General features: G+C 51.1%; 1 protein-coding gene across 1 annotated transcript in view; it reads right to left on the bottom strand.

Annotated features, from left to right (window-relative positions):
• The window catches only part of LOC141197638 (uncharacterized), an 87,741-nt gene that overhangs the window by 21,123 nt on the left and 53,488 nt on the right, over window positions 1-13,130 (bottom strand). The window lies entirely within an intron of this gene.

The raw sequence follows: 13,130 nt of genomic DNA, 5'->3' as shown, positions 1-13,130 counted from the left end.
GAAAATACGCACTTTGCCCACCTCTTCTCTATTGCCCTGGTGCGGTGGCAATTGGGGTAATGATAGTTGAGGTTGATGTCAGCTGTGAATTGTCAAAAAACACATTTGGCATCAAGCCCTGGGGTTAGTAATGGAGAAAAAAATACACAGACATAAAAAAAAATTATTTGAAGAAAGACTCCCCGACACTCTTCCTGGTTCACCAATTTATTTTTGAAAAAAAAAAAAAAAAAACAATGCAGGTCCGACGTAGTCCATGGCGTTCCCACGCTGATCCCTGAATCCAACATCCAAAGGCTATGGAGCCTTGTTCAGAGGACGACGCTCCATAGGCCGTAGCAGCAGCCACTCTGGGGCCCACTGCGTTCCACAAGACCTGGCGGCTCTGATGAGCAGTGACCTCAGTAACTACACCGCTCTTCAGAGTCACCGAGTCCTCAGTATAATGGCGCCATACAGTGTCCCACACTATAATGTGCCCCACAGTCTAATGGCCCCCCGATACAGTGCCCCACAGTGTAATGGCCCCCCGATACAGTGCTCCACACTATAATGTGCCCCACAGTATCATGACCCCATACAGTGCCCCAGTGTCTAATGGCCCCCCATACAGTGCCCCAGTGTCTAATGGCCCCCCATACAGTGCCCCCGTGTCTAATGCCCCCCCATACAGTGCCCCACTGTCTAATGCCCCCCCATACAGTGCCCCACAGTCTAATGGCCCCATATAATGCCCCACAGTATAATGCCCCCCCATATAGTGCAGCAACCCAGCATAATGGTCCCATATAGTGCACCACAGTATAATGGCCACATACAGTACCCACAGTATAATGGTCCCATATAGTGCATCCTGGTATATGGCCCGTGACATTACAAATATATGGGGGCACACAGGGGACATTACTAATATATGGGGACACACAGGGGACATTACTAATATATGGAGGCACACAGGGAACATTACTATTATATGGGGGCACACAGGGAACATTACTAATATATGGGGGCACACAGGCGACATTACTAATATATGGGGCACACAGGGGACAATAATATATGGGGGCACACAGGCAACATTATTAATATATGGGGGCACACAGGCTACATTACTAATATATGGGGGCTCACAGGGGACATTACTAATATATGGGGGCACACAGGCGACATTACTAATATATGGGGGCACACAGGGGGCAGTAATACTATTTCGGACACATAGAAGGAGTTCTGGCCGCTGCAGGTGAATAGGGGAATATTATCTTGTGGGGTCACAGGGGGAGAAGGGAGAATTATTACAGTGGCCGGTACAGAGGGGAGGACATTACTGTCTGGAGGCAAAGAGGAAACAGCAATCACTGGACAGACACAGATAGGAATCGCAGGTGTGAATAAGGACTATAGTGAGAGCGATAATAATGTGTACAGCGCTGTGGAGTATGGCGGCGATATAGAAGGAAGAGGAATAATCCACAGAGAATAGCGCAGAGTCTGCACAGACCTGCACCTGCTGAGCCGCACACCGGAACAGAAGGAGCCACCTGGGAAACAGGCAGGATAGACAGTAAAGCCAAGTCGGCTAAAGGACCTCTGCTGACGTCATACCCATGTGAGCATGCAATCTGATGATGTCACCAGAAGGGGCGGGGCCTCATGCTCCATTGTAGGAGGATTTTGTAGGTTTGGATCTGCCTGGGAAAGGAGGGGATCCTTTTATTTGCATGGGGCTGCGTGCTGGGGGTCTGTGTGGGGAAGGAGGAAGCGCTGTTACTTGCTTGGTGCTCGGGGTCCCGTGTCTTCCCCCTCCCCCTTTGCCGTGTCTCCCCCCCCCTTCTTTGCCATATTTCCACCCCTTCTTTGCCGTGTCTCCCCCCCCTTCTTTGCTGTGTCTACCCCCCTTCTCTGCCGTGTCTGCCCCCCTTGTTTGCCGAGTCTTCCCCCCCTTCTTTGCCGTGTCTCCCCCCCTTCTTTGCCGTGTCTTCCTCCCCTTCTTTTCTGTGTCTCTCCCCCCTTCTTTGCCGTGTCTCCCCCCCTTCTTTGCTGTGTCTTCCCCCCTCTTCTTTGCCGTGTCTTCCCCCCTCTTCTTTGCCGTGTCCCCCCCTTCTTTGCCGTGTCCCCCCCCCTTCTTTGCCGTGTCTCCCCCCCTTCTTTGCCATGTCTCCCCCCCTCTCTTTCTGTACTCTCTTGATGCTTTTCTATTGATTTTTTCTGCGCCATCCTAGGAGGCGTTATCTGTGTTATGGGGCCCACTCACGTTCCCTTACTTCTGACCAGTTGCCTTTTTTTTTCTAGGCTCTGATCAACCTCCACTGGCTTCTGCTCCAGGGGTGCAGGTAGTTTCCAGGTAGTCTCTCACAATAAGGCTTTTATCGCAACTACAGAGTGGGCCATTTATAGGGATACACCTAAATTAAATGGGAATGGTTGGTTATATCAACTTCATGTTGTGTTGGATTGTCAATGCAACCCTCTTCTCCCACTCTTGACACAATGATAGCAACACTGCAGAAGAAATGCTACCACAGGCTTCCAGTATCTGTTGTTTCAGATGCTGCACATCTCGTATCTTGATGGTATGGTGTGGTATATGGGGTACAAAGATAGTGGGACCATTCTTCATCAATGTAAACCTCAATGCCATTGGATATCTGAAATTGCTACTTGATGATGTGTTGCCCTCTTTATGCACTGAAGATGGCACGTTCCCTAAGTTTTTCCAACAAGATGGTGCACCACCACATTATGGGTGTCAGGTCCGAGCATTCCTAGATGAACAGTTTCCTAGAAAGTGGATTGGTCATCGTGGGCCAGTTGAATGGCCACCAAGGTCTCCTGATCTGACCCCCTTAGACTTATCTTTGGGGTCATCTGAGGGCAACTGTCTATGCTGTGAGGATACAATATGCAACGGATACTGGAAGCCTGTGCTAGCATTTCTTCTGCGCTGTTGCTAGCAGTGTGTCAAGAGTGGGAGAAGAGGGTTGCATTGACAATCCAACACAATGGGCAGCACTTTGAACACATTTTATAAGTGGTCATAAACTTGTAAAAAAAATTAAGGAAAGCCAAGCACACCATTGTTGTTCTTATGAAATTCTCAATAAGTTTTATGTGTCACATGACCCTCTTCCCATTAAAAAAAATAAAGTTGGATCCAAAATGGCCTACTTCAAAATGGCCACCATGGTCACCACCCATCTGGAACAGTTTTCCCCCTCCCATATACTAATGTGCCACAAACAGGAAGTTGATATCACCAACCATTCCCATCTAATTTAGGTGTATCCATATAAATGGCCCACCCTGTAGATTGCAAATTTTGTTCTGCCTATAGGGTGCCATGATACTCCAACCTACCCCACCCAGCTTGGGGTCAGTGGGTGATGGGGGTTGGAGAGTGGGATTTATCTCCCCTCAAGCAGTTTTCACAGTGTTTATTTTCCTGGGCTCCTGCCGGTGCTGGCATTGCTGCGGGCTCTCTTGCAGTCTCTTGTCTCCTATCCTTGCACTATTCCTTTCCTCTGCAAACATCCAGACAGAAGACCCAGGTGCCTTCTGTCGCCATTGCCATTTGGGGACACCGTGTGGTTTCACAGCTCCAGAATCTTTTCTGGTTAGCAATATGCGCCCTCCTGGGCCTATTTTCAGTTTTTCCAGGCACCCTGTCATCTTGCAGAGAGCCCCACAGGCAGCCTCCTGTGGTCATTTCAGCTTAGGGGGGGGGGGGCGTCTCTCCTTCAGGGAGATCTGGATGGCTCATATGGACACCACCGCCCTGATCCTGGTATATCTCGGGGTTACAAGATGGAATGCCCTCTAGTGGCCGGGTGTATACTCACGCTCTTGTGTCGGCTAATATATCCAAACAGAAAGGAATTTTATGGTAAATACAGAAAACACATTTTTCAACAATTTTTACAACTAAAGTGCTGTGGACTCGGGCACAAAAGGTTTTTGTTTTCATTGGCCCTAATGTACAACTTGGCTTTATTCTACGTATTGTTTAGTAAAGTTCATTGTTCTACATTTGTTTGTATAAATATATTTATATCTGTCTCCTTTTTGTTAGAATTATTTATACAAGTGTTTTAATAAAACAGTTTGAAAACGTCCGCGGGCAAAACATGGGGGGCGAAATGTACGGGGGCGAATATTCCTGGGGGCGAAATGTGCGAGGGCGAAATGTACCTGGGGTGAACAGATGGGGCGAACTGCTGGGGGCGAAACTTCCTATAACCGACTTAAATATGAGTGCCTGAGGAAAGGGTCTGAATACTTATAATAATGTGATATTTCAGTTTTCCTTTTTTAATATATTTGCAAAAATTTCTACATTTCTGTTTTCTTTCAGTCAAGATGGGGTGCAGAGTGGACTTTAATGAGAAAAAAATTAACTTTTTAGAATTTACCAACTGGCTGCAATGAAACAAAGAGTGAAAAATTTAAAGGGGTCTGAATACTTTCCGTACCCACTGTAAATACGATTCAGCAGAGGCAGGGGAACACCGTCGAAGGTCTGGAAGAGTTTTCTCAGACCCACTCATCTCACAGGCCTTGATGCGCGGAGTACTCTCACAATGAGGGATAATTTTTCGAAGATGCTGAAGGAGTAACTTGACAACCGTACCAACGTCCTCCGTTATTCCTCCGTGCCTTATAATTATAATTATTATCCAAGCTGGACACGTGGTATGAACTGGCTCTCTACGCCTTGGAGGTCCTGGCCTGCCCTGCCGCTAGCGTTTTTGTCACGCTTCCTAATAATGGGAACATTTTTTTTTACTGAGGCCCTCCTCTATGACTCTTCAAATGGGTATTGGGATGCGTTCAAATTTTTTTTCAGCTCTTGCAGTCACTGCATACGCAATAACTTTAGAGCAGAACCGCTCCTTTGTAATGGGAACATTTTGTTACTGAGGTCTTCCTCTATGTCTTTTCAAAGGGGTATTGGAGTGTGTCTTAATTTTTGGCAGCCCTTGAAGTCACTGCATTTGCCATAACAGTATAGGAGAACCGCTCCTTAATAATGGGAACAACAAAGCATAGGCAGATGCTGGCCCTCTAACATTAGTGAGGGCTGACTGCTGGCCCTTTAACAATAGTAAGGGCCGCCTGATGGCCCTATAAAAAATAGGCTTTGTGACTTTCAGAATCCCTCCTTCATAAATGAAACAGGATGTGTCTGATCATGTGTCACAAACCACAAGGCCAGATAAGGTAGTAAAATGTTAAAATGACTGAAGATATTCAAGGTAATCCCATGTCAATCACTGTGCACTGTTGGCAGGATTACAGAGATCTCCATGTACAGTGAAATTTGAAACTGCAGCTTGCAAAGGAGGGGGCCGACAAGCGTGAGAAATCCCCCAGCAACTGCAGGAGGCGGGCCCTTCCCCCCACGCCATGTGATTCTTTGTTCAAGAAACATAAATCAACAGCGAATTATGGGAAGACGATACATCCGAGTGATACACAAAATGGATTTTTGGAAACCTAAAAGAATGGAGAATCTCACCATTCCTTTCTTCACCGCCCAGCAAGCAAGGAAAGGGAGATATGCAGCACAGCCTTTCAGAAGCCCCTAGGACCACTTTGTTTGGTCTCCACGAGTAGCAGAAGCGATTCCTTAAGACCATCCAGTAAAGAGGTTTTGGGAGTCTCTTCGCTAAGAGCAACCAGGGGAGGAGATTTGGGCGTAGCCACAAAGCCGGATTGGGAGTCAGCCAGAGGGGTTAAGTACTCCAGGAACCCTGACATGACATGTGGGAAAAGTCCATCCACTAAGCGAGGGCACACAGCCTTCCATGTGGCAGCCCTCCCACACAAGCCAGGCCATTCCATCTAAACTGGTAATTGACTCAAGTTCTGCTTATACTTGTTGTACCATACTTTTGTACTTGGGCTGTTCTTTTATCTCGATCCACGAACCTTACGTCTGTTGTTCGGTCCAATGAACATGCTACCGGGCTGGTTTCTAGACAGATATAAGTCCGTTACAGAATATCAAATAGAAACTTGTGGCAGCTCTACCAGGCCGACAAGGCTCTACTTCACTGGAGTAGTGAAAGAGCCTCTCAGGGGCTTGAGCGAGTGTGGTGCCATGTCAGTGGCTGAGTGGAACACCTTTTCTCACTCCCTGGTGCCTCTCTGTACCCATGTGTACAGGGGGTGACTGTATAGAACTGTACCAATCTGACCTTAAGCATCCTTGAGGGGGGTGCAGAACGTCATGTAGGTGCAACGGGTAGATCCGTATGACGTGCTCCATCTGGCGTAGTGTGACATCAGGCGGGTGGCGGATCCATTATAAGTGGTGGCAACAGCGAGATTCTGTGGGGTCTCCCTGCTGCCGTTTCTTCACAATAACATTTACCAGTAAATGTATTTTTCACAGTTGAAAGCAATGCAAAAGTGCAAAAACGCTACGTGTGAACATAGCCAAAGGAGAGGAAGAGCATTTTTGTTTTTGGTTATTTATTTTACCTTATATACAAGTCATTACCCTGGAAAAGATGTTCTTTAACATTTTTCCCAAGAAAATCCATTTTGGCTTCGTTTTTGTATGTTTTATTGTGAGCCCGCAAAAGTGGCATTAATATTCTGACAAAATTGTTCACAGCAGTGACCTAGGAGTCAGAGATGCTTCCAGGGTCTTCCCCATGCTATTCTCATGTCATTTCAGCACTTTTTAGGCCCTCTGCAGACCTCCAGGAAGGGGGGAGGGGCGCCGGAAAAATGCTCAAGTTTCCCATAGACTTACATTGGGCTCGTTACTCGGACCGAAAGCTCGAGCATTCCAATTTGCTCGACCCGAGCATTTTAGTGCTCATTCATCACTAATCCGGACGTGTGAAAGAGGCCTAATTCTGTAACAGAGATAAAAATTCCCCATTTTTCCAAGCAGTGTGAGTCGGACATTCACTGATCAGCAAGTTATCACCTGTCTCTTGGATCGGTGATAACTTGTTTTCACTACACAAACTGTTTAAGGCCCATAAACACCCAATCCCTACAATCCTATGGTTGAAAGCTGTCTCATGACTATCATAAGGAGTGCTTAGCCAAATGTTCTTGTGCTCTCTATTAGAGAGCAGGTGTCGAGTTCCACTGGTGGCAGCTTATCTTCAGAGAGAACAAGAAGTTCAACTACTGGAATTCCAACGCGCCGGATCTTTCTCTCCCCTGACATCAATTATCAAGGAAGAGGCGGGAAGCCCCAATACCCGTCAGATTGTTGGCTGATTCTGCCAACTTTAGCTTTATCCCGAAGTGCCTAAGTGTAGCGCTGGCGTCCCTGCCCTCTGCTAGGCAGGGACGCTGCTCCCCTCACCGCTCTGCTCCGTGCCCGGCGTCCTCTCCCCGCTCTGCTGTCAGCGCGCGCTCCTTCCCGGCGTCCTCCTCCCGCTCTGCTCTCAGCGCGCGCTCCTTCCCGGCCCCTGTGCTTAGGGCGCGCGCGCGCGCGCTCCCCTCCTCTTAAAGGGGCCGCGCGCGCCGTCCTAAGGAGTCCCCGGCCAATGGCCGGAGGACTTCATCATATATAAGGCACCTCCTCCAAAATGGAGGTGCCCGAGCAATGTTGTTTGCACCTGTGTCTCACCTGTGCTTCAGCCCTCAGGTCCCGTTGCCAGTTTCCTGCCAGTTACCTGCCAGTTTTCTGCCAGTTACCTGCCTGATTCCTGCCTGAATACTTGTTACCTGTCTGCCAGTCTGAGGTCCGACGGTCTGCCTTACTACTCCTGTCAGTCTGTCTAAAGGACCAGCCTGCCCGCTCACCTGGGAGCGCTTCTCCGTTACCTGCCTGCTTGCCAGCCCGGAGGCTCCGTTGTCACGTGCTGTGACCATCAGCTACTTCAGACTCTTGTCCGCTCACCTGGGAGCGCTTCTCCGTTACCTGCCTGCTTGCCAGCCCGGAGGCTCCGTTGTCACGTGCTGTGACCATCAGCTACTTCAGAGACTCTTGCCCGCTCACCTGGGAGCGCTTCTCCGTTACCTGCCTGCTTGCCAGCCCGGAGGTTCCGCCGTCACGTGCCGTGACCACCTGTTATTCCAGAGACTCTCGCTTGCTCACCTGGGAGCACACATCTACCATCTGCCTGTTAGCCTACCCGGAGGCTCTGCCATCACAGGTCGTACCTACCCTTTACCCAGAGACTGCCCTGATCACTTGCCGTATCTCCCTGTCCGTTCATCCAGAGACTGCCGCCCGCTCCCTTACAAGGGCCGCCCCCTTGTATAGTAGCTCAGAGGTTCCGCCTCCCAGACCCGTTACAGTTTGCTCGGGCCATGGAACCCGGTGGCACCCAAGCTCCCTCGCTCTCGGACCTCTGTCTTGAACTGTCCCGTCAGAGGTCCCAACAGGAGTCCATCCTGGGTCACCTGCGGAATGTTAATACTCGCCTGAACACTCTGTCTGATCCACCAACAACCTCCGCCAGTGCCATATCTTGCAATCCGGCAGCTCCGCTGCCCACTAATACCATGGTATCCTACCCCGGACCCCGGCTTTCTGCACCTCCTCGCTTCGGAGGCGACTCCGTCCAGGCTCGGGGCTTCTTAAATCAGTGCACCCTGCATTTTGAACTTTTGTCCTACCAGTTTAACTCCGACCGGGCCAAAATTGCCTTCATCATGTCCCATCTCACCGGGGAGGCCCTGGCCTGGCTAAATCCTCTATGGGAGAGAGGAGACCCCCTGGTGTCCAACTTGCCTGCTTTTCTCACGGCTTTCCGGAAAGTCTTCGACGAACCCGGACGGAAGACCTCATCTGCATCATCGTTGCTACGCCTCCATCAGGGGAGTCTCACCGTGGGCCAATATGCCATACGGTTCCGTACCCTTGCCTCGGAGCTGACCTGGGATAACGACGCTCTGGTTTCCGTCTTCTGGGAGGGTCTGTCCGGCCGTATTAAAGATGAACTTGCCGGTCGGGACACTCCTACCACTCTCGATGACTTAATAACTCTTGCCACCCGGATTGACCTACGGTTCCAGGAGCGTGCCAGAGAGGTCACCCGTGAGAGGAGGTTACCACGTCTAGCTCCTACTTTTCAGAAACCCGTCACTCCTTCTGTCTCTAACCAGGTACACCCTCCTGAGCCTATGCAGGTCGACCAGACCAAGATGGTCAAGACCCGACAGGACTTACGCCGTGCCGAGGGGACCTGCTTCTACTGTGGCAGTAAGGAGCACCAGATCCGTGCCTGCCCGGAAAGGTCGGGAAACGCCTGTGTCTAGGTTCGCTCAGAGAGGTCCACCTAGACAAGAATAAATCCTCTCCATCCCTGCTGTTGTCAGTTTCAATCGTCTACGGGGAGAACCGTTATTTCGAACTAGCCCAACTGGACTCTGGAGCAGCCGGGAATCTTATTTCACAGTCCCTGGTAGAGAAATACCGCATCCCCACCAAACCTCTGGCTGTACCCTTGTCTGTGGCTGCCGTGGATGGGGGGCTCTTACCACGCCCCATCCAACTCATCACCGAATCCATTACTCTGCAGGTGGGAATGCTGCATTCTGAGAGTATCTCCTTTCATGTTCTGCCTGGACTCTCTCACGCCCTCTTGCTAGGTCTGCCTTGGCTCCAGAGACATGCACCCGTGCTTGACTGGCAAACCGGAGAAGTCCTTCGCTGGGGACAAGACTGTCATAAGACCTGCCTGGTTCCCGTCCATCCCGTCCGTCCCTCTCCTACCCCAGCTAATCTACCTGGACTTCCAATTCCTTATTGGTCTTATGCTGATGTCTTTAATAAAAAGGAGGCAGAGACATTACCCCCTCATAGACCATACGACTGTCCCATCGACCTGTTACCCGGTACTACTCCTCCCCGTGGGCGTATTTATCCTTTATCCGCTGCTGAGACCCGGTCGATGTCCGAATATATTGAGGAGAATCTGGCCAGGGGATTCATCCGGAAATCTACCTCCCCGGCGGGAGCAGGCTTCTTTTTCGTTAAAAAGAAGGACGGCTCTCTCCGTCCCTGTATAGACTATAGAGGCCTAAACCAGATCACGGTGAAGAATAAGTACCCCCTTCCGCTCATTCCAGAATTATTTGATCGTCTGAGGGGGGCTAGAATCTTCACCAAACTAGACCTCCGTGGGGCGTACAACCTGGTTCGTATCCGTCAAGGGGATGAATGGAAGACGGCATTCAACACCCGGGACGGCCACTATGAATACCTGGTAATGCCCTTTGGTCTCTGTAACGCTCCTGCCGTCTTTCAAGAGTTGGTCAATGACATCTTCCGGGACCTTCTCTACTCCTGCGTAGTGGTGTACCTGGACGACATCTTGGTCTTCTCTCCGGATCTCCAGACTCACCGGAGGGACGTTCGTCAGGTCATGCTCAGGCTCAGGCAGAATCACCTCTTCGCTAAATACGAGAAGTGCCTCTTTGAGCAGACCTCGCTTCCGTTTTTGGGCTACATTATTTCTCAGACCGGCCTACGAATGGATCCAGAGAAACTGTCTGCCATCGAGAAATGGCCTCGACCGGAGGGGCTGAAGGCCATTCAGCGGTTCCTGGGCTTCGCCAACTACTACCGCCTCTTCATACCACACTTCTCTTCCCGGACTGCCCCAATCTCCGCGCTCACCCGTAAGGGTACTAATCCCAAAGAGTGGCCGCCCGAAGCAGAAGAAGCCTTTCTTTCCTTAAAACAGGCCTTCTCTTCCGCCCCGGTGCTGCATCGCCCGGACGGCAACAAGCAGTTCTTCCTGGAAGTGGACGCCTCCTCCTCTGGAGCTGGAGCGGTACTTACTCAAAAATCTTCTTCCGGGAGGATGGTAACTTGCGGCTTCTTCTCTAAACTCTTCTCCTCCTCAGAGCGCAATTATTCCATAGGAGATCGAGAGTTATTGGCCATCAAACTGGCATTGGAGGAGTGGCGTTACCTGCTTGAGGGGGCTCTTCACCCGGTAATAATTTACACTGACCACAAGAACTTGGCTTATCTCCAGCATGCCCAGAGACTTAACCCGCGCCAAGCCCGGTGGTCCTTGTTTTTTGCTCGTTTTGATTTTGTCCTTCATTTTCGCCCGGCTGACAAAAACGTCAAGGCGGACGCCTTGTCTCGATCCTTTCTGGTATCTGATCTCGAGGAAGATCCGAAACACATCATCGATCCCGCCAGAGTAATGCAGGTGGCTCCCGTGAGTCTAAATCGTCTTCCTCCCGGAAAGACGTTCGTATCAGTACCTGATCGGGAGAAGATCCTTCACTGGGGTCACTCGTCTAAACTGGCTGGCCACGCTGGTCAGAAGAAGACCCTCCAGCTTATTTCCCGGCACTACTGGTGGCCTACCCTGCACAAGGATGTAATAGACTTTGTTTCTGCCTGTGTGTCCTGCGCCCGCAACAAGGTTCCGAGACATCTGCCAGCCGGTCGCCTCCTTCCGCTCCCAGTACCTGCTGCCCCCTGGCAGCATATTGCAATGGACTTCATAACTGACCTCCCACTCTCTGCCGGTTGTACGGTCATTTGGGTGGTCGCTGACCGCTTCTCCAAGATGGCTCATTTCGTTCCCCTGCCAGGCCTCCCGTCTGCACCCGAGCTAGCTAGAGACTTTATTCGTCACATCTTCCGTTTTCATGGCCTGCCCCTCCACATCGTGTCGGATCGTGGGGTACAGTTCACCTCACGCTTCTGGAGAGCCACTTGTAAACTACTAGACGTCTCCCTGGACTTCTCTTCCGCTTACCACCCACAGTCCAATGGTCAAGTGGAGCGGATCAATCAGAACCTGACCAGTTACCTCCGGCACTTCGTTAATGCCCACCATTCTGACTGGGTGGATCTCCTACCATGGGCCGAGTTCTCTTACAATAATCACGAGAGCGAATCCTCCTCCAAATCCCCGTTTTTTGTAGTCTTTGGTCAGCATCCTCGGATTCCTTTTCCTGTCTCCACCTCGGTGGACAACCCGGCTGCGGAATCTCTCGTTAGCAAATTTTCCTCCATTTGGGAGAGTACCCGATCCGCACTCCTTCAGTCTTCCGAGCGTATGAAAAGACACGCTAACAAAAAACGTCTGGACCCTCCTCAATTCCGTCCTGGGGATAAAGTCTGGCTCTCGTCCAAATATGTCCGGCTCAAGATCCCTTCCTATAAGTTAGGGCCTCGGTTCATCGGCCCACTGGAGGTCATCAGTCAGATCAACCCGGTGGCCTATAAATTGAAACTCCCGGTCAACTTACGGATCCCTAACTCCTTCCATGTATCTCTCCTCAAACCTGTGGTACTTAACTCTTTTTCCAAGTCTACAGGTACGCCTCCTGCTCCGGTTTCTGCTGAGGACGAGTTTGAGGTAGAGAACATTCTTGCCACCAAAAGGGTAAGAGGAAAGACCTTTTTTCTGGTAGATTGGAAGGGGTTTGGTCCTGAGGAGAGAACGTGGGAGCCCCGGGAGAACATCCATGCCCCTCTCATCCTAGCTAAATTTCTGTCTGGCCTAAAAAAGGGGGGGCCTAAAGGGGGGGGTACTGTAGCGCTGGCGTCCCTGCCCTCTGCTAGGCAGGGACGCTGCTCCCCTCACCACTCTGCTCCGTGCCCGGCGTCCTCTCCCCGCTCTGCTGTCAGCGCGCGCTCCTTCCCGGCGTCCTCCTCCCGCTCTGCTCTCAGCGCGCGCTCCTTCCCGGCCCCTGTGCTTAGGGCGCGCGCGCTCCCCTCCTCTTAAAGGGGCCGCGCGCGCCGTCCTAAGGAGTCCCCGGCCAATGGCCGGAGGACTTCATCATATATAAGGCACCTCCTCCAAAATGGAGGTGCCCGAGCAATGTTGTTTGCACCTGTGTCTCACCTGTGCTTCAGCCCTCAGGTCCCGTTGCCAGTTTCCTGCCAGTTACCTGCCAGTTTTCTGCCAGTTACCTGCCTGATTCCTGCCTGAATACTTGTTACCTGTCTGCCAGTCTGAGGTCCGACGGTCTGCCTTACTACTCCTGTCAGTCTGTCTAAAGGACCAGCCTGCCCGCTCACCTGGGAGCGCTTCTCCGTTACCTGCCTGCTTGCCAGCCCGGAGGCTCCGTTGTCACGTGCTGTGACCATCAGCTACTTCAGACTCTTGTCCGCTCACCTGGGAGCGCTTCTCCGTTACCTGCCTGCTTGCCAGCCCGGAGGCTCCGTTGTCACGTGC

Source organism: Phyllobates terribilis, unplaced genomic scaffold (assembly GCF_046119375.1).
Source record: "Phyllobates terribilis strain yellow unplaced genomic scaffold, ASM4611937v1 Scaffold_85__1_contigs__length_6476398, whole genome shotgun sequence".
Taxonomy (NCBI): domain Eukaryota; kingdom Metazoa; phylum Chordata; class Amphibia; order Anura; family Dendrobatidae; genus Phyllobates; species Phyllobates terribilis.
This window is presented reverse-complemented; position numbering and strand designations above follow the sequence as displayed.